We start from the raw sequence: 21,218 nt of genomic DNA on the forward strand, positions 1-21,218 counted from the left end.
TGTTCTAATTCTATTCTAATTCTAATTCTGTTCTGTTCTATTCTAATTCTGTTCTATTCTATTCTATTTTCTATTCTATTTTATTCTATTCTATTCTATTCTATCCTCTCTTCTCCTCTCTATTCTATTTTCTATTCTATTCTTTTCTATTATATTTTCTATTCTCTTCTCTTCTCTATTCTATTCTATTCTATTCTCTAGTCTATTCTATTCTCTATTCTGTTCTATTCTCTTCTCTATTCTCTCCTCTCCTCTTCTCTATTCTATTCTATTCTTCTATTCTTCTATTCTTGGAGCCTCCTAGTAGGCTGGGTCACCTGGCTTTCATTACCTAGTAGAAGGGGCAGACTATATCACTGGCCCCATATAAGCATAAAGAGCCCTGGTCTACCGGGCCTGTTTATGGAAACACAGAGACGGGCCCCCTGTGGCTGTTTTCCTGTTGGCCCTTAAGGATGACAGAACCTTGTCAAAGCAATTGTATGGGGCTCAGAAGAATGTGTCTGGGTGTGTGCTATCCTTAGCCTCTTTTCGCAGGACAATGCCTGGAGCGTCTTTAAAGAATGAATGGTTATCAGCTATCAGAGTTATCAGCTACCAGCCCTCTGGGGACAGATCTGGACCTTGGGCAGGGTGGTGGGGAGGTGCTAGCACAGGAGAACCCCACATGGGTCCTCCTGGGGTCCAGAAGTAGAAGAGGCCCTGTGTGGGTTGGCCCCCTCTGGCCCTGCACAAGGCAAGAGCAAGAACAGGGGTACAAAGTGCCGAAGTTCAGGAGGGTGGCATGAGCAGGCTGGGAGCGCCCCTCATTTTGAGGCCTATTGGTACCCTCTAGGTCTCAGATTTTGGGATACAGATGCCTCCTTCTGTGGCCCTCTTATTTTTGTTTGTTTGTTTGGTGTTCCTTCCTTTAAGCACTTTTTCTTGATTCCTCCTGAAATGCAAAAACTGAGGGAAAGGAAGCGACATTTACTGAGCACTTAGTGTATGCTGGGCCCCTGTGGAATATAAATCCGTAGGGCTATGGAGACCATGTAGGACAGTTGCTGAAGGATCTGGGTGCGAGTTCAGGCCCTGCTTCCAGGACTCTGCCTCGTGCTCCTTCTGTTCATGGAAAGCAATTTTCTGGCCATCAATATGGCCTCCAGAAACCCGGCCACCCTGTGAAGCGAAGGGCCAAGGAATGGTTGACCAGAGAGACTTAGGCCAAGCTTCCGGAGGGCCGCTGCTCACACGCACTCCTATCTCCTTGATCTCTCCTGGCAAAGCAGCCTCTGGGGGCAGCAGCAGGCTGAGAGCTGAGCATGTGTTTGGGGCTGGGGTCCTGAGGGAGGGGCAGCCTGCTCTTCTCCAGTGACTCAGGGAACCCGATCTGGTGGCGTCTTCATCGCAGGACTGCAGTTACATCCTCTCCGGCCGTCACCGCCCATCGCCTCCCGTGTACCATCGCCTCCGTCGGGCTGAGTGAAACACTAGCTTTGGCAGCGCTGGGGGCTGGCAGTTCCGTCCAGCCTTGCAGTCACCAGGCATCAGCCCGGGTTTAAAGGAGCAGTGGTTACAGGAGTGACTTTGGGACACTGACACATTCAGATGTCAGGACAGCAAAGGATCTTCAAGGTCATCCAAACCCAACAGCCCCATTTTACAGATGGGGAAGCTGAAGTTAGGGAAGGTGAGGGACTTGCTCAAGGACACATAGTAAGTTGGAGGCAGACTGCCAAGTGTGGTCAGTGCTTGGCAGGGCGGCCTTTGGGGTGGAGCACTGAAGGAAGTGTAGTGTTTGTGTTTGACGCTGGGGTATCCGGGACACGAGGAAACGGCAGGAGCCATCTGAGGCTGGCTCCCAGGCTCTGTCCTGGGCCCTTTGACACACACGCTTCACCATGTCCCTGCAAAGGGTGTTGTTGTCTCATTTTACAGGTGAAGGAAACTGAGGACAGGTCACTTCCCTGGGGTCACACAGGTAGAAGTGAGGGGCTCAGACCTGCATCTACAGAGCATGGGGGTGAGGGGCTGAATTGAAGGGAGGTGGCGAGGGGACGTCTGCTGGGAGCCTTGGTGGAGGGCCCGCCGCTGCCTGGCATCTTTGGAATGGAGCTGGGTTCCTCCTGCCTGGGTGCTGCCATGGACCTCAGCATTGAGTAGCCACGTAGCTGGGTAGAATAGTCGTGTGGGACTTTGGCTTTTTAATAGGGCACACCCATGGGGGCCAGGTCCAAGGCAGGACAGTTTTGAGTTCATCCAGGAGCCTGTTAAGATCGCTATGTGTTCTCTTTCCAAAGAAGCATCCTTATATATGCTGCTGTGGGCTTTTTTCCTAGCTTGGAGGCTCTGCCCAAATTTACCCACATTTTGTGTTTTTAAGGAAATAGGTGATTAAACAGAATGTTTTCTGGATGTAATGACCTTGCTGCGGCTCCCTTTGACTGGGAATTCTTTGTGTGTAACGTCACCAGTAGCTGATGGCAGGGATGGGGGCTGGGGCCATAAATGTTCCAGGAAGCAGCTCACCGAGCTAACAGGAGAAGGAGGTGGGGGGACAGAGGTGGGTGCTGGTGACGGCAGTGGAGCAGGGGGCTGGCACAGGAAAAGTTACGTTCATCCTTTTAGGATGACCTTTTTTGGATTCTGTAACACGTACGTGTATGTGTGCATGAAGCTTCTAGTAACAGGGCAGGCATCTGCTGTGCCATGCAGAAGGAAGGAGCCCAGGCTGGAGTCAGGCAGATCTGGCATGGCCACTTTTCACCTGAATGACCCCTGCAAAGTTTCCCCCTGCAAAGCAGAGTGGACAGTCGGTGCAAACTGTCTTTTTGACCTTGGGCAGCACATTGTGTGCCTGTTTTTACCTATTTATGGAATGATGGGTCAGTAGAAACAGCAACAGCAGTGGAGGCGGCTGCAAAGTTCACTTGTACTTGCTTACAGCACTAGATATGAATTCTCACTGACCCCTTACCACTACCCTTTGACATGTAGGCGCCCATTATACTGATGAGGAAACTGAGGCACATAGAGGTTAAGTAACCAGCTCAAGGCAACCCAACTGGGCGGTCAGTTGTGGGGCTGACGGCTGAGGCCCTGTTTTAACCACCGTGCGGAACATTCTCTCCAGGCCCCATCCAGCCCTAGTGCACTGCAGCTTGATTTTCAGACTCCCAGCACAGCCGACATGCCTGTGATTAACTGATGAGGTTTTGTTCTGGTCCTCGGCTCCATGCAGCATGTGGTGGGAGATTTGGGGGAGAATGGAGAAGAACTTGGCCCAGCCGCATGGGCTGTGGCTGGGATGGGGGATGTGGAGAGGCATGCGTGTTTCCCCTCCCCTTTGTATGCCTCAGTTTCCCTCTCCACAGTCTCCCCTTCATGTCACCCACAGGAATTAGGTTCTGGCTCCATGATGGAGGCTCAGCTCTCCACAGAACCTCACAACCTAGATGGCCCCTGGATTGCCTGGGCCTCACCTTCTGCCTCCATTGCCTCTTTCACGCCAGCAGCAGCTCTGCAGTTACCTCCTTGAGACCCGAGGGCTCTATGGAACCCAGGTGGGAAGTTAGTGACCCAGTCCCAAGCGTTCCTCTTTACAGTCAGGGAAACTGAGGCTCAAAACATAAAGGTAGCTAAGTCTCAGGTAGATGGTTGACTCAGGTGACCTCTGAGGTCTGTGTCAACCTTGGGCTCCAAGATGTCAAGGTTCACTGTGTGCTGCCTCATCATTAGACACCTCAGACCAGCCCCACAAAGGGAGCACCTGAGAGCAACTCTAAACAGGAAAGGATCTGCCTAGGGCCAGCCGCTTCCTTTCTCAGTGCCAGCCTGGCTCGTGCTAACTGTTCAGTCCTAGTTCCCCTTTTCATCTCACTTGGCCCATCTTTCGAGGTCAGATTCTGGTCTTGGCCTTTTCCATGCCATCTGGGCCTCAGTTTCCTCATGTATAAACTGAAGAGGAAGAAATCAGAGCACTTCTGGGTTTCCTTCCTGCCCCGGTATCTATATATTTGATGTTCCAGGCCAAGCCTCCTGCTGAGCCAGTCGAGTCAGGCCACCTTCCTCCAAAGCCCTGCCTCGCAGCTCATTTTTTCCCTCTTGATCCAGGCATGGGGGCCTCAGATGCATAGAGACCTGCTGATGGGTGGGAAAGGTGCTGGGCTGTGAGTCGGGCCAATGTGGGTGCCTGGGTAGGGCAGGATGCTTAGCCTCTTGCAGGCTGTAGTGTCCTCATTGTGAGTTGGGCACACAACACTGACGTGAGTCTCTTGTGGAAGAACATGTGCGTGAGATTGTTGTTGTTGGGGGCTGAGGGCCTGTTGATCCTTCATTTGATATTTTGTTCTGTTGAATTCTCTGGCCAGTTCGTGTACGGGGGCCCCTGCCCACCTAGAGATGGGTGGCCAAACCAACAGGACAGTGGAGCAGGTAGCCCTGAGGCCCTCTTCAGTACACTTGGCCACCTTGGCCTGGAGCCCTTGGCTGCACCCTGCTGTGTTAGAGATTGGACCGTGTGGCCTGTGCAGATGCCGTGACTGCCCCCAGGAGTATCCATGGAGCAGGGAAACGGGCACGGACCCAGGTGGTCAGTGGTTGGTGCATGGAAGTATGCGGGTGGATCTCCAGGAGCTCAGAGGCCTCCAGTTTGGACAATCCAGGTGGTGGTGATGAGAGCTGGGTCTGGTAATCCAGGCAGAGGGAAGAACTTGAGCAAAGACACGGAGGTGTGGGACCTTTCTGTGGGAGAGGAGGCTTTTGATAGGATGATGCTAGGAAAGCACATGGGGCAAGAGCTTTTAAAGACTGTTGGTGTCATGAAGCCCTAGTGTGCCTAAAGACACAGAATATTCTCATTGGAGATCCTTTCTCCCCAGGCCTTCAGCCCCGGAAATTCTCAGAGGTGCCCAAGGTGGCTGTGGTGACGGGGATGGTGGTGATGGCGGTCGTTAGTTCCTGCAGAGGGCTTCTCTGTGTGCCAGGCACTGCTGCGAGCACTCTCCGTGATTAGCTCATGCAATCCTCACAAGGAGCCTGAGAGGTGTAGGTACTTCTGTCACCCCCATTTTGCAGGCTGGGAATACTGAGACTCAGAAATGTTAAGTGGCAAAAGCAGGTAAAGCAGCGCCCTCTGGAGCACTCGCTTGCAGCTAAAACACTCTCACATCTGTCCTGTACTCCCTGAAGGTCTGCAGAAATAACTGGGAATTTTACAGTTACTTAGGCCCCCTTTTTATGTGACCCCACCCCCAACATCCCTTATAAAATTGTTCAAAGTGGCATCTCACAGGGTGAATCACAGACACATTAATTGAAAGCATTTTCCCATAATTTTTTATTTTATAAGCTATTGTATGTTAAAAAGTCCTTAGCATGTTTTTATTATTAAATCGACTTTATGGCATAATAAGAGGAAATTAAAAGAAAGCCATTTTACACAGAACCCACTGTCCTGATGTGGCTGTTTTCCTTGCTCGCAACTTGCCTTTTGCCCTTTTTAACCCCTTGTGCTAGCCAGTAGGCACGTCCTGGTAAACCAATCACTTATTTTAAAGGTGGTGGTGGTGGGGGGTGGCGCACCCTTGTATAGCTTCTTGTCCGCCCTCACGAGCTAGCAGCAGCAGGCTTTCTGAGAGAGTGGTGGAGTGTACCATGATCAAGTCCAATTCTGTGATCCAATTCTGGCCTATTTCAGGAGGAAGGGGGCAGGAAATGTGGGTTCTTGCTCTGGCTCTGCCCTGGTCTGCTGTGTGTCCTGAGGCAGGTTACTTTCCCTCTCTGGGCCTCAGTTCCCTCATTCAAAAAATCAGATTTTGCCTTCTTCCCTGGGCGCCATGAAGGTCTTTATAAACCCTTAGGTTCCGTGCTTCTATGGTCACACTGGACTTCTCCAGCTGCCCTGGTCAGGACCACACTTCGTGTGCCCTCCCCCTCCCCCAGCCTCCACGTGGCACCAGCCTAGGTCTTGCCAGGTTGTGAGGAAGAACTGGTCCTGGCACTCTCCCAGGAACATGTATGCTGCCCCCTCTTCATCAGGACAGATAGGGCTGGGAGCTGAAGGTTTGCACCCTTCTGGGTAGACAGGCTCCAGAGGCCCTTCTGGACCTGCTGCTGTTCCTGAATTCTGGATTAAAGCCCCTGAAGACCAGCAAATGCTTCTCAGAGAAGGGGGCGGTCTCTGAGTCCTGATTGGGTGTCAGAGAGGCCATCTCTGGCCACCCTACCTGAGATTTTCACCTTCCTCTTGCGTTCACCATCATCCCTGCCCCCTGGTTCGAGGCTATGCTGGTCTCCTGTCCTGGTACCTCGGAAAGTAAAGGCCCTTTCTGTCTGGGCCCCTGAGTCCAGGCCCTTCCCAGCTCCACAGTGCCTGTGGACTCTGCTCCCAGAATGTCCGTGTACTTGTCTCTTCCTTTTCCAGCCTCCTCTCTGCAGCTCTGCTCCCCGAACCATCCCCATAATCCTTCAGTCCCCTTCAGCCAGGCTGCCTCTCACCCTCTGCAGGCCCCATGCTCCTTCCTGGTCTGTCTCCCCAAGTCACCCCAGGCTTCAGCCTGTCCTGGTGGTCAAGCTCCCCCTGGCTGGGGGATGGAACTGCCCTTGAAGAGCAGTCCTTTCCACCCAGCATCTTTGTGCTTGAGGCCCAGAGAGGCCAAGCATACGCTGGCCAAGGTTACCCAGCAGCAAGCTGCAGAGCGAATCTCCTGACTGCTAACCTAGGGCTCCTCAGCCTTGTTTTGAAACCTGCCCTTACACCTTCCTGGCAGAAAGAAAGAAGGCTTGGTCATGGACTGTGCAGAGTTCCCTGGCTAGTCCATCATTTACCGGAATGACTTGCCTACCGGACAGGAAGAAGATAATCAAATGTAAATAGATTTTATATTAGTCACCCGATGACTTTCCTGATCTTGAGAAATAGCATGGCTCACACACCCAGTCTAGTGCTGCTTACCTGCTGAGCTCCAGGCCCAGGGAAGCGAGGTGGGGAGGGAAGCAGGTGGGGAGGAGAGCGTGAAGCCTGGGTTTCCATGGTGACCAGGAGCCAGAAGCTGGCAGTCACTTCCTGTTCTCTCACCCCACGGACCCTTGACACTGGGCTTGTTTAGCTTTTCAGGAAAGTTGCAACAGAACTGGACTAGGCCACAGAAAGAGGGATAGTCATCGATGGCATACTTCCTGTGTGCCCAACATCCAGCTCCTGTCCCAGGTTCCCCCGGTCACAGGGGGAGGTTGACAAGGACCCAACAAGCGCTGATGTCTGCAGTATAAAACAGGCCAAGAAGAGTGACGCTGGAGAGAGAACAGAAGGAAGGGGTGGTACAGCCTCCTGCTGGCCAGTGTGGGCTGCACACAGAGGGTGGCTTTGAGCAAAGCCACACTTGAGGTCTTAACTCAAAATGGCCCTCTCAGCAAGGCCTTCCCTGGCCGCGCATCTTCAATTTCAGCCCATCCCAAACACATCCTCCCCCTTCTCTGCTTGACTTTGTTCCTTAACACTGCTTGCTATTTAGCACACTGTATATTTTACTTAAACTTTATCTTGTTTATAGTCTGTCTGCCACTAAGATGTGGGCTTGACAGGGCAGAGGTGTCTTCCCTGCTGGAACTTCAGTACCTAAAACAGTACATGGCACAAAGTAGGTGCTCAGTAAATAGTTGTTGAATGCATGAGCATATTGATTAATTCCAGATACCCAGGACTGGTGGATAGGTGTGCTGGGGCCCCCTCGGTAGCTCACAGATATCCCTTCCTCCTCGGAAGATTGCCAGATCTGAAAAGTTCTAGTTTAGCCATTTGCTAAATGAGTGGAGGTGGGGAAGTTGCAGGCTTGGCCTCTGGGTGGGAGTCGCGCAGGAGACCTTGGTGCCTTGCTCCATCAGTCTTGGAAACCAGTTCTGTCTCCACCTGGTGGACTGCATGGGGCATCTGGTTGTGCTGCGTGTTGCCTTTCCTTCCCTGGCTGAGAGCTCCTTGAGGAAGGGACCACCGGGTCTTGCCCATCTTCATGTCTTCTTTGGGCCCAGCAAAGATTCACCAGGAAACAAGTACTCACTGTAAACAATTTTCCCATTTTGCCAAGGCCCACTTGCCTGAAGTCACAGGGCAATATTCAGGGAACAAAGTGTGATGCGTTTGTTCACTGGATGGGGGTTTGCGACTGCCTGCTATGTCCTGTTCTGTGCTCTGGGGGTTGAGCAGGGAACAAAACAAAGCCCCTGTTCTCGTGAAGCTTACACTCTGGGTGCAGGATCAAGGGGGACGTGTTACATGACCACGATTCCCATAAACTCAGTCCTGGGAACTCTGGTCCAAGGAGGCCTATATCCCAGACACTGCAGCCTCCGGTCACTGCAGCTCTGGGTTACGGAGGCCTGGAAGCTAGGGGCTTTCTCAAAGTCAAGAGCAGAGGGGAGACTTGTCCCCATGGCCCTGGTCACCTTCAGGAGGTAGTAAGACCCCAGTGCTGTCTTCAGGCTATGAGGGGCACAGCTTTGGCCCAGTGGCTGGCTTCCGCAGTCCCCTTTCTTCTTGGCCACCTTGCAAGAGCACAGACTTTGGGGGTTGTCATGGATTTCCCCAGAGCAGCAAGCACTGCTCTCTCTGCTGGCGCCCAGCCCCGTAGGTGTGATTGGGATATCCTGCTGAGCACTTGGCAGCAAGGTCCCAGACCCCCAGGAACACGGCCCGGCCCGTAACTCCTTCTCTTTCCTGGCAACTGTGCAAGAAATGGCATTCTGCCAAAGGAAGGAAGGACGGAAGGCGGGAAGGAGGGAAGGCGGGAAGGAGGGAAGGGAAATAGAAATAGAAATAGAGGAGCTCACCTTCCTGGGATCCCTGCCTCTTGCCTTTCAGAATCCCAGAAAGACATGAAAAGATCTGAAGGCACAAAAACTGATGGAAATGTCTATCCAGAAATTGACTCAGATCGGTTGGCAGCAAAGCTCCTGGCATCCTTCACCCACCTAGCAGCACCCTGTGTGTGGGGCAGCAGCACCCATTCCTGAGCCGCGGCGTGACATGGTTAGGAAGTTGTTTAGGAAATTGTGCCTGCCTTGGTGTGTAGGATGGATTAGAACAAAGAGAGAAGCAAGAGGCAGGGAGACTGGTTCTGTGGCTCTGTGGCTCCGACAGTCATCTAGGCCAGGGGGCTGAGGCTGGAGCCAGGGCTGTGGCTGTGGGGTGCTGCAGGCAGGAGTGGATGGGTGGGGTAGAAGACATGGCCAGCCGTGGGTTGCAATCGGTAAGAGAGGGGGAAGCTAGGATCCTGGTGAATGGAAGGATGAACATGTCAGGTACCTGATGGGGTCTGCCCTATCTAAAAAGGAGAAGGAAGGTTCTTGGGGGAGGAGTTGATGGGTTCAAATGTTGGCAACTTTGCATTTGTGTATATGGGTCAGAGGAGGGTCCAGGTGCTCCAGTGCCCTGGGGGCCATCCTGGGGAGAGGAGCTGGTTTGCAAGGCTGTCCAAGGACACAGCCAACCACAGTTCTGCTCCTCCAGAAACCTGAAGAAGGAAATTCAGTGCTTTGCCCCACACCCTATTATTTGACTAATTAATTAGTACCCTCCTCTAACAAGGGCTCCGGCTGGCTTTCTGGAAGTTTATAACGATGACAGAGGGCTGTATTTAAAAGGCTCTTGTTATAGATGATGCTGGGAATATCCCTAAGGCTGTGGGAGGAAGCAGAGGGATCATTGCCATTTTGCAAATGAGAAAGCTGAGTCATGGAGGCTGACCCGAACTGTGCCCCATTCTGTGCCCACCCACCTACCCACCCTTCTCTGCTAGGTCTCTGTCTGGCTGTGCAAGGGAGAGATGCTGAGTAACAACAGGTTTGCAATTTTTTGATGCAAAGTCTTTCCACCTATGGGGTAATTTGGCAGGTGCCTCAAGTTCAGTCCTGCTGTTAAGCCCTCTTTTGGCTGACTTGGCCCGTGTGGTTTGATGTGGTACACTGCCTCTTCTGGTCCTTTTTCAAAACAGGCAGCGTGAGTATAAATAAATAAAATGCCACTTCTCTCTCCCTTCCAGAACGCAAGCTTGTAATTGTACTTGGCAACCTAAAAAATGATGCACTGGAAGAGAGTCATCTCCTGGTCCCGAGCTTCCTTGTTGGTCCTCCCCATTCAGGCTGCCACAATCCCTCTTTGTACGATTATGCTGATACAGCACTTACCTTGCTACATCCTAATTTATCTGCTGCACTGGGAGCCCCTGGCAGGCAGGGACCACAGGGCTAGGAACTCTTGTCCCCAGACTGTCGGTGCCTAGTAGTTGAGATATTGGCCCAGAACTTCATAGTGAAGAATGTCAGAACTTGCTTGTTTGGATGAAGTGTCGTGCAGGTGATCAGTAAGCTCTTCCCCAAGAATGAAACGCTCTCTGATCCTGGCTCTTGCCCGCTGGCGTGTGCTTCTACAGGTTCACTTCCATTGCTTGGCCTCCTGGGGACTGGCACGTATACTCATGTCCCCAAGCCCCAAGCACAGAGCCCTCCGGGAAGCCACCCTCTGCAGCATCTCATCACCAGATTGGGGTCCTTTCAAATCTTTGTGCTGTCCTCATCACCCGCCCTTGGCTCCTGGTGTTGCCACCTTCCCCACCCGCTCACCTTCTAGCTGGTGTCTGAGTCCTCATCTTCCTCACATGACAAACAAGCCTTCCATTCTCTCCACGTGATCTTTCCAATCCCCTCTCCCCAGTTTGCCAGCACAATCCTGGCACAGAGTGAGGTGGAGAGGGAGTTTGTCTCCCTTTGAGTTTTCCTCTCTCCATTCCATCTTGGTACCTTTGTTCACAGTGGGCCTTTCCCATCTAAACCCAGTCTGGTTCAGCCGGCTCGGGGCCGCCTTCCCTTGAAGCCCTTCTGCACATGTCTGACCTCACTGATCTGCTTCTTTCCCTACTCGGCAGTTCTTCAAATCAGAACTGTACCAGGTAGCATTCAGCCAGGAGCCCTGCCCTCAGAGCTCCCCTCCTCAGCCTCTCGAAGCCCAGGGAGGCAGTGCATGGGATTGTCTCCATTTTACTAGTGAGAAAGCAGTAGAGAGAGACTCAAGCAACTGCCTGGGGACTCAGGGAGAATTTCTCATGTCCTGGGAGCTGTGTTCTAAAGGCCAAGCAGGAGAACATCCGGTGTCAGAGGGGCAGGGGGAAGGTCCTGGGCTGATAGGTCTGAGGATGGCGGCAAGGGGACTGGTAGCCGTGGAGTCGGACATCCATCCAGCATCCATTGGGGACAGCTTCTGCCCTCTCCAGTAACAAAAAGCAAAAGCCTGAAGTGGGGGAGGAGCCATCCTAGCAACAACTTCAGAACCCAGCCCCACCCCACCCCAAACCCCCACACACTTTCCTTGCCCTTTTCTAGGGCTTTATTTCCTGTTTCTGTTATTTGCATTCCCTTGTTCAGAGCTGCTTCTGCTGAGAATCTTTGCTAAGGAAAGAGTTAATCCAGAGCCCAGCTGCCACTGGGGGTGGGGATGGGACAGTGCTGGAACTGGGTAAGATGGAGGAGGGGCCGCCCCACCCCAGGTTCCCAGCATCTGTTGATCCCCTGCTGTGCTGGGAGGTGGAGTCCACCTGGACCTATCTCCTGGAGGGCCATTGTAGTGAGAGGCAACCATGTGACTGTAATGGTCCACCAGGTATATCAGGTGTGGGCATAGAAGCACTTACTGGGGGCTGTGGGGGGAGGGGCGTGGTCTGCTCGGCTTGGGTGGGAACCTAGGCATTCAGGGTGTGGCCCAGCCCCGAGCTCTAAGGGTAGGCCTGGGAGGAGGAGCTGGAGGATTGGCCCCACAGATCCCAAGTTGAGGCGGCCTTAGGACTGAAAAGAACCCACACTTGGGGCCTCGGCTCCCTCAGCCTCCCCACCCCCCCACCCCTGGTTCAGCCCAGGCAGCCACGCAAACGAGCCTTGTCAGATTGAGCCTCTGAGGAAACTAGGTGATGTTTTCATTATTTTCATAATTTACACCCAGAAATAGGGAGGAAGGGTTCATTTGTTATTAATATACTCAGCCTGTTTACCCCCTAGACTTGAAACTCATTTTCGGCAGGACCAAGATTTGATGTAAATTCCCGATGCTCCCAGTGCTCATAAAAAGCTCTGGGCTGCCTTTTGGGGCTCTAACCCCACGCCGGGCTCCCGAACAGAAGGGTGGAGTCTCTCGGCTGGGACCCAGGTGCAATGGCCTTTGGTTCCATTAAGCCCGCAGACCTCACAGACTCTGTGACAGACCTGATGCCAAGTCCTGGAGTTAGCGGAACCAGTGCTGCTGACTTGGACCTGAACTGTGTGTGGTGCTGTTTGAAAAGCTTGAACTTGGGTGTTAAAACCTTTCCCCTCGCCGGAAATCTTACAGTAGGGATTTTGGAGCCATGCTAGACTGGGGAGCTGTCTGGTTACCACATTGTTTTATAGAATGGGCGTGGGCTGCCCAGTGAGTGGTGACAAGCTGAAGTCCTGGCCCAGGGCTCTTTCCAGTCGTCACATGTGGCTCAGTGATGGTTGGCAAGCAAGGCCTCCTGCAGCCAGTGTCCCCTTGTTTCTGGGGAGTTCATGACCTATAAACAACACCTCTTCTCTCCCTCAGGCACCCCTGGGGCTTTGCAGTGGTTAGCGCCCTTGGGAGTTGTCACCTGTGTCTAGTCACTGGGTAGGGGGTGGGGGGGAGAATGAAGCAGCCCCGCCTTCCCTCCCTGCTGGAGCCCACCTGCGGTGTCCATGGCTCTGCCTCCAGGGCCCTGTCTACAGGGAGTGATGCTTTTTCCCCTCGCGGGGGCTTGAGAGACTGAGGAAAGCGTCTTTGTTTCAGGAAATCTGTGGGTCTGTGGAAATTTCTAATTAATATTGTTAGATTAGTTGGCCTTTCTCTAGTTTTTTTTCCCCAGGACCTTGGCTATCAGTTATATATATGGGGTTATTGTCATAACAGTTTATATTTACTTCTCCTTTTACTGACTACAGAGCACTTTCTTAGATAGACATGATCACTTTTCATCCTCAGAACAAGCTGGAGGCAGCCCTGTTATTCTATTTTTAAGATAAACTGAACACTAGAGAATGGAGGCAGCCTGCCCAGGGTCACCCAGCAAGCAGTGCCGAGGCTGAGCTTAGGTCTCAGGACTCCAAGCCCAGTGCTCATTTCACTGTATCACATCAGCCCCTGTCTCCTGCCCCTTTCTTCCATTACCCAGAGCCTGTGCCCTGGAGCCAGGTCCTGTGGGAAGGGGTCCCAGGGGATAAAGACAGTCATGGGAGCCCTCCAGGTCTTACAGGACCGCTTATCTACAGAGGCCTCAGAAGGCACATGTAGGTGAACTGCTGAGTGCTTGAGTCAATGTTCTGGTTCCTTGGTGGACGCTGGGAAACAGGAGCCCTGTGTGCCAGTGAGCGCGCGGCTTCCAGGGGAACCAACCTTAACCCCCTCGAGCCAGCTGGCCCTCCTTCCCGCTGTCTGGAGCTCGCTGCCTGTTGCCCCAGTGTCCCGGGCATCTGGTCTCATCCTGCAGCAGGCAAGGCTGAAGAGGACCAGCTCAGGGAGTGTCTGACCCAGCTCTCCTGGATAAGGCATCCAGGTCAAACCTCCAAAGGGCTTGGCGCACAGAAGCCGCCCTTAGCTGCAGGACAGAGCTGCCTGGCTCTCCCCATCCACAAAGGGCTTTGTGCGTTTTGCACACAGGGCAAGAAAGGTGCAGTCGTTCACATCTAGAAAGAGCCCTGGGTTTGACACTAGACGTGGAGCTATAATTATCGTCTTTAATTACACACAGTGCCTCTGCCAGGGAGACGTGCTTGACGATTATCTCCTCTCCTGACAAGGGTGGTTCTGTCTCTATAAGTACTGACATAAACACACATGATTACTTGAGCCATCAAAATTATGAAAGGACCATTCAGAGATTCCTACCAAGGACCCTGGCTTCTTTTCCAGGAGAAATGTGTGAGCAGGTATAAGCTATGCAAGTGCTTTCTTGCCTGCTGCTGAAAAATAGTGCCCATTTACCTCTTGATCTCTAAAACTGGAATAAAAAAAACAAACAAACCTTTTCTTATACTCAGCCCGCTTCCAAAGGAGAGCAAAATACCATAACCAGTAACAATACCCGTAGCAATGACGCTTGTGTTTATGTTGACATACCGAGCACATCCACGCTCCTTTGATTCTCACACCACTTCAGGGCAGTAGATATCCCCTTTATATTGGTGAGGAGATGAAGGCTCAGAGAGGTTAAGAGACTTTCCTGAAGTCACACAGGAAACCAGGACTGGAGGCTAGCACCCTGACTGAAAGCCAGGCTTCTCTACTGGCAGGGCAGTTGATTTTGTGATTCATTTTGGGAGCGCCCTCTGCCCCCAACTCACTCTGGGGCTCACATGTGGTGAGTAAAGCCACTCAACCCCAAGCTCCTGAGGGCCAGAGCACCTTGCCCCTTACAGGGCTGTAAGGAGGGCAGCCCTGGAGACTTTGAAGGGTAAAGCATGCCGGGGTCCCCGGAGGGACTGTGCAAGTTAGCCCTGCTTTGCAGATAGAAACAGGCCCACCAAGGCAGGGGCCCACAGTGCAGGGAGCCTTAGTGGAATGCCTGCTCATGTGCTCTGCTCTCCAGGAAGGCCAAGAGGCCCCTCACCCCACCGGTCTCAAAAAGCGCAAGGAGTGTCAGACCAGCACCCTGCCCACCACTGTCAGGGTCAGGGTGAAGGGCAAGCTGCCCTGACGACCCATGAGTGCAGAGCTTCCAGCATCAGTGTGTACCATCGTCACATGGGGAGGTGAGGTCGAGAATGAAGATTCCTAGGTCCCACCCCTTACAGACTCACTGGAGCCCCGAATCTACTTTTTGATACCTGGCTCCTTGATACTGAGACAGATGGTCCCGTGGTTTGAGAAGGCCTGCTTTAGCCAGGGGTCTCCTTCAGTTCCTGGCCCTCTGGTCTAGTCTGGTCTGCCAGCAGCAGCATTCTCCCTGACTTCTTGCCTCATTCTCTTTCTGCCTCCATTGCAGCGGGGTGGACCTCCATGCTGGTGTCTCCTTGTCATTCCTCACACAAGTCCTGAGCACCTGGGGCTGCAGAGAGGAGTGAAAACCCGCACTCTGGAAGTGGACAGTGTGAGGGCTCAGCCTTGCGAGCTCCTCTCCTTAGCTTCACTGAGCTGTGATCTTACAGCAACAGTCATGTAAATCTTTGAATGGTCAAGCAGAGCAGGGCTGGGGTGGAGGGTGTGATGTGGTTGGGGGGAAGAATCATAAGCTAAAGGACTCGGGAGCTCAACCCAGCTCCACTGACCCCTGGTGTGAGTATGGGCAAGGCCTGTTCCTCTGGGGCCTCAGTGTCCCCATCTCCAAAGTGAAGGCATCAGCCTGACCTGTGGTGACTTCAGTGCTAACCTACTTTGCTGTAGTAGCAGTTAGGCACACTGGAAGCACGGAGGTTCTACTTGGCTCAGGGACATGAGCTCTCACAAACAGAAAGCATGCTCGCCGTCAGGTTTGGCTGAGGTTTCAGGGGCCTCTGTCACTGACTTGTGACTGTTGTGCAGAGCTCCACACAGCACGTGACACTTGGTATCTGCAGCTTCCACTCAGCACCCTGGAAACCTGTTTGTGAGCTAAAGTCACACTTGATTCTCTGAGGGATATCTTTCCACAGAAGCCTGCTTCCAAATGGAGCCTAATTTTTCACAGTACCTACTTTTAGGAAAATGTTTTTTAATGTGTTTTAAAGGGCTGTCATTTTGCATGGGTATCATCTGAGTAAAGAGGTTATTTGAGTTCCTGGTACTGCGTATCCACAGCACAGTGTGCTTTGCAGGGGAGCTCTCAGAGAGGGGAAGGACACCGGGTAGGAGAATTTCAAAGACCTAGGGCGGGCCCACATGTCGATCCCCCATTCACCCTTCCCAGATCCCTCCCTTTCACTGTCACCAGATGATTTTCCGGATGTCCAATCATGTTATTCCGCTGCTCAAGTTCCAAGACCAGACTTTCCAGGCCTTCCTCAAGCCACACTTCCCCCCTGCATCCCCTTCAGAGGACCCCAGGCAACGCCTTGCACTCCTCCCTGCTCTGCCTCTAACACCTCCGTGCTCTTTTGCATCAGTTCTCACTGTCACCTCCTCCTCTCCTCCTTCGAGGAGCCTTCCCCAAGCTCCTTGGTCTCGCAGGTCTCTTCCCCTCTCTCTTATTCTTGCTTTGAGTCCTGAATGAGCCTCTTTCTCCTCCAGCAGCCTGGGCAGGGCCTGAGGGACTGACTTTAAGGCTGCCGGAGCACACGGTCTCCCAAATTTGAAAGCAGGCAATGCAGAGACCATTTGTCTGGCTCTGCAGGGAAATATTGTGAGCCTCTGGGGCGTCTGCCATGCTGGGAGATTTACAGTTTATGGAACCATTTCTGTCGAGGAAGCCCAGGCCAGCAGGTAACTGTCTGGTCTGACCCGAACCCTCCTCTGAACTGCCGGGTGCTGTTCCTTGTGCCTTGGAATCGTAACTCTGAGATCTCAGAGCAAAGGGAATGCTATAAATCCCCATCAAGTTTCCCTTTCCAAGAAGGTAGGTGAGCAGCGTGTTGCTTTACAAAGGACAGAAGCTCTGCCCCAGTGAAATGCAGTGATGCCTGTCACAGGGCTTTCCTGCCTCCTGCCGGTCTGTTGTGCTCAGTGGGTACCACAAGCCAGGAGGAAACATGGCTCATGTTCATCTCCACCCCGTTACAGGGCTCTCTGTCCCTCAGCAGGGTCTCCTCTGTGACCTCACATCCCCAAGGCCCTGTTGTCCTTTCTCCCACTTGCCCTTGTCACACAGTGAGAAGTCCCACTTTGGACAGACTGACCGCCAGCCTTGGGGTAAAGGAGCAGTGATGCCTCAGCCTCCATCTCTCTGTGAAGGGCGCAGGACTCTGAGCATGGGCTGAGGGGCGACAGGCCTCAGACAGGTGAGAGGAGGTAGAGTCAGACGTAACCCCCAGGGCCTCTCACGTCGGCCACAAAGATCAGGTGACTTGGAGGTGGAGCTGCAGTCCTCCAGCAGGGTTTTGTCCTTTCAGCAGGCACTTGGCGGCCCCCATGCCAGTTCCTGTGTCAGGCACCGAGGACACTGATGTACATGAGACCTTGGGAGGCAGCTGTGCACCCAGGTCAGGCACTGAAGTGTCTCGGGCTTCACTTCATGGGGTGGAGGTCCCCACAGAGATGACGTGATCATGGGGGCTCCAAAGAAGAGGAGGCAGGGACGGCTTTCCTGGAGCTGAAACTTGACTCAAGTCTTGAAAGACTAGCGGCTTCAGAAGAGGCGGACCAGTGTGATAGTCTGGGAACCCTCCAGTGGCTTCATAGATGCTGAGCAGGGTTCTGCGGAAGCTCACTGGGGTGCTGTCTGGGGGAGAGGGGTGGGGTGGTCTTGCAGGGGGTATAAACCAAACAGCCTGTGCCACCCTGAGAAGTAAAGAGAGCCGCCCTGGAGTGGCTCTGGTGGGGTGTGTGAAGGCGAGTTCATGGAGCGCTTTCTAATCCCTTGGAAGGAGTTTGGGCTTTACCCCCAAGGACTGTTGGCAGTTACTGAATAATAACCTGCCCCCTCCCCGCTTCTCATCCATCAATTTATCTTTTCCCTGAATCAAATCATTGAGCTCATTGAGAATCTGCGGGTACCAGGTGGGCACTGGGCCACTTGGGCACACAGACTGATCCCATGGAGCCTGAGTTGTCAAAAACCTAGGTCAAGTTGGAAAATTAGCCCAGGATAAGAAGTTGAGGACACAGTCACATGGCAGTTTAAGCCAGCACTGGAAGAAATGTCTTGACGCTTTGGTGATTAACTGATGGATGAATGGAACAGGTAATCTTTGGGAGAGTCAGCAGCAGAGGGACAAAATGCCTTCCCAAGGTAGTTAGGGACAGCACCTGAGGAAGGTGAGATCTAAGCTTGGCCTTGAAGGTCTTTGGGTGTTGAAAGAAGCTGAAAGGAAAGGCCATTGCTGCGGTCATTCCAGCTTGGGCATTTTTCAAAACAGCCATTTCAGGTTGTCTACCACATAGAGTAAAGCTCCATAAAGCTCCTTAGCACATCTCACTTTAAACAGCGGGAACTTCCCGATAAACCCTATAAGAGGAATTAGTTGCAAATGAAACCCCCAGGAAACAGAATGATTTGACCTGCTGTATAGAATTATTGGATGTGAGCCAATTGGATGTTGAAAGACATCTGCCTCAGATGATGATTTGGCTCTTAGAGTAATGGATCTGAAGCCATTCCTTCTGGCAGATGTAAGGGAGTGCATGTAGTTGGGGGGTCCTAGTGACCACGACCCTCTCCACAGAGCAGACGAGAATGACGGGAATTAGCCCGCTTCCTTTAGGTGTGTAACTAGGGTCCCTGCAGGTGCTGGTGGCTTTTCTCCATACATTTGTTCTCCTCCTCATTTTGAGCACCTCTTTTCTCTGCTGCCCCTGCCCCCCCCCCATTATTCCCTCTATCCATGCACGTCGTCAGCGAGGAAAGCAAGCTCCGCCCGCAGAGGGAGGCTTCCTCCAAGTGGAGGATAAATGAGATTTTAATGGGCTTTGGTGACAGGTGCTCAGCAGGACCCCTGAGGTCCTGTCCTCTCTCAGGCTTGGCGTACTCTGTGACCGCCACTTGTGGAGGAACATTTTTACAGACCTGCAGCCAGTGGTCAGGGGCGGCTGAAGGACTCAGTAGCCAGCCCCTGTGAGTTGGATGTAAGACATGGACAGTGGAGCAACAGAGCCTTCTCCAAGTCAGCGGAGGCAGGAGGTGGCGATACCAGGCCCAGGGCAACAGGTTTAAACGCCAGGGGAAAACTTGCATTAAAGGAGAGTTGAGAGATTCCCTGGGAGGGTGGGACCTCCCCGGGGAGGCTGGGCTTCTTTGTCTCACCAGGATGAACGTGGAGCCCCACCCGCACCCCACCCCCAGTCATGTAGCCTGTGGCTGGTGCCTCTGTCGGGGGTGGGGGGAGCGACGTGAGTGAAATCTGAAGTGCATGTCTGCGTGGTGGCAGCTGTAACATGACAGCTGCCGCCCCCCCCCTTTTCCTCTCGCTGCCCCCCAGCCCGTTTCCGAGTGAGGAAGCTTGTCTGGCAGCACCGGCTCAGCTGTCACACCACATCAGTTTTTGTAGGTTCCCAGCTCATGGAAAAGTGCCAAACGTGAGCAGATGATGTACTTAATGAAACGCTCAGGAAGAGCTTCGGTTCCAGTTATTAGGGGGTTCATATATAACAAAAAGGCACTCCTTTTCCCAGAGTATTTCTATAAATTGTTCAGTGGTAGGTGTCATACAAAATAGGTGTCATGTTTCTGAAGCCTGGAATCAGATCATGCCTTCTCCGAACCTTGTCACACATGGTAGGGTCCCTTCCTTTTGGGGATGAATATTGAAAATATTGACTAGGGAGCTAGATGTTGATTCTGTTTGTTCAGCATCCGTGAGAGGCACCGTACATGACTGATACTATGAAAGAAAAATGAAACGAGATGTCTTCTCCTTGTGGACATAAACTGATTGAATGGCGAGTCATTCCTACCAGATGTCAGCTAGAAATAAGGTTTTGTCTCTATCTGTGCACACGCATGTATACACCGCCCTAATCTCTAACATCTGCATAGGGTTTCATGGTTTACAAGGCTCTTTTATACCCTTTGTCTGGTTTTACTTTATAACAGCCCAGTGAAGTTCCCATTAGTATATTCTCCCCACTCCATGGCAGACAGTGCTGAGGCTCTGCTGGGGCGGGGTGCTCCCCACAGGGCGTGAGCTGGTACATGGCAGGGCCAGAGCTCAAACCTGTCTCCTGAGTCCGGTTCCAAAGTGTGCGTACCATTGTGTGGAGTTGCCAACATATCCTGTACCTGGGATTGAAGCAGCCTATTATCAGGGGAAGATGGAGGTTAATCATTTGAATTATGTTTGCATTTATTCCAAGATGGTCAAGGTCTGAAACAGACTCCAGTGAGGGGTGGGGCAGAAGGCAATATATTCGCGTGCACAGCACTCACTCCTCATTTGTTACTCACGGAGCTCTAGTGCCGTCATTTGGCTGTGGAGCCTGGAGACTCCCAGAGTTTGGAAGGCTCGCTGGAGTCACCAGCTTGGAAGTGGCCGGTTGAGTCAAATCCAGATCTCGTGGACCCTTTCCTGTTCTCCTGGGTTACAGTCCTTTTTAAAATGTGAAAAATGAAGGAACAATATGAAAAGGGGGTGATTGAGTAAATAAATAAACAACTGAGGTCAACAGCCACCAGACATTTGGTCACTTTGCAGATGGGGAAGCTTCAGGGAGGGGCATGCCCAGGGCCTGCTGGTGGTGAGCTCGGGGCAGGCTCCTGACCCCAGCCTGAGTTGCCCATGGCTCCTGGGTCTTAGCTTCAGACGTGCCATCCTATTCGGAGTTTTCTGTAGGTCTTGGAGCTGACAGATCAGAATGCTTTCAGGGCTGATCACAGTCCTCTAGTGCTAGCTTCATAATTGGAAGAGAACTTTAAATTCCAGACTGCGGGCAGCCCCTCCCTACCAAGTGAGACTGCAATCTCAGGCGCATATCGAAATTCCATATTTCTCAATGGTGAGTTCATGTTAGTACTCCAGTTATTTTTAGGTGGGAACTTTATAATTTTTGTTTTGTACCACTTCGGTTTCCCTGCCTAGCTGGGGTTATATTTTCTGTCTAGCAGTATTGTTGGAGCTGCCTTATTTTTAGCCTGGTTCGTTTTTCTTTCTGCAATTTCCTTTTCTATCTAATTTAATCCACACTCAAATAGGCTTCCTTTCCCACCCTGCCCTCCCCCTAGTTCTCATTCACTGGGTCACAAGACTTAATCCAAAAGGCAAGTGCCAGCCTCATCTCATTCCAGGAAAAAGGAAGAGGAAGACTTTTCAGCAGGCCCCGAGAACGTGCTTTTAACGTGGGCTTCCGCTTGTCATTTTATTAGAGTCTGTTCCTGTCACCCCATCTGCCCCTGACTTCTAGTTGAGATGCTCACATATATACACTCAATAAGAAATGCTTCCAACCCCTGTACCCCATCCCCACTCCACCTCTGCAGAGAAAATCTACTGACCAGGGTGGGGTAGAGGCTCTGAGGGACTCAGGCGTTAACTAGGCTTCTAGAGGACCCAGTGTGTGTGCGTGTGACTTTGCGTGTCTGTGTACATATATGTGTTTGTACCTATAAGTACACACACACACACACACACACACACACACACAC

General features: G+C 52.3%; 1 protein-coding gene across 2 annotated transcripts in view; it reads left to right on the forward strand.

Moving 5' to 3' along the window:
• The window catches only part of SHB (SH2 domain containing adaptor protein B), a 137,703-nt gene that overhangs the window by 48,306 nt on the left and 68,179 nt on the right, over nt 1-21,218 (forward strand). The gene's annotated exons all lie outside the window — the stretch shown is intronic.

This window comes from Hipposideros armiger, unplaced genomic scaffold, assembly GCF_001890085.2.
Source record: "Hipposideros armiger isolate ML-2016 unplaced genomic scaffold, ASM189008v1 scaffold_133, whole genome shotgun sequence".
In the NCBI taxonomy this organism is placed as follows: Eukaryota; Metazoa; Chordata; class Mammalia; order Chiroptera; family Hipposideridae; genus Hipposideros; species Hipposideros armiger.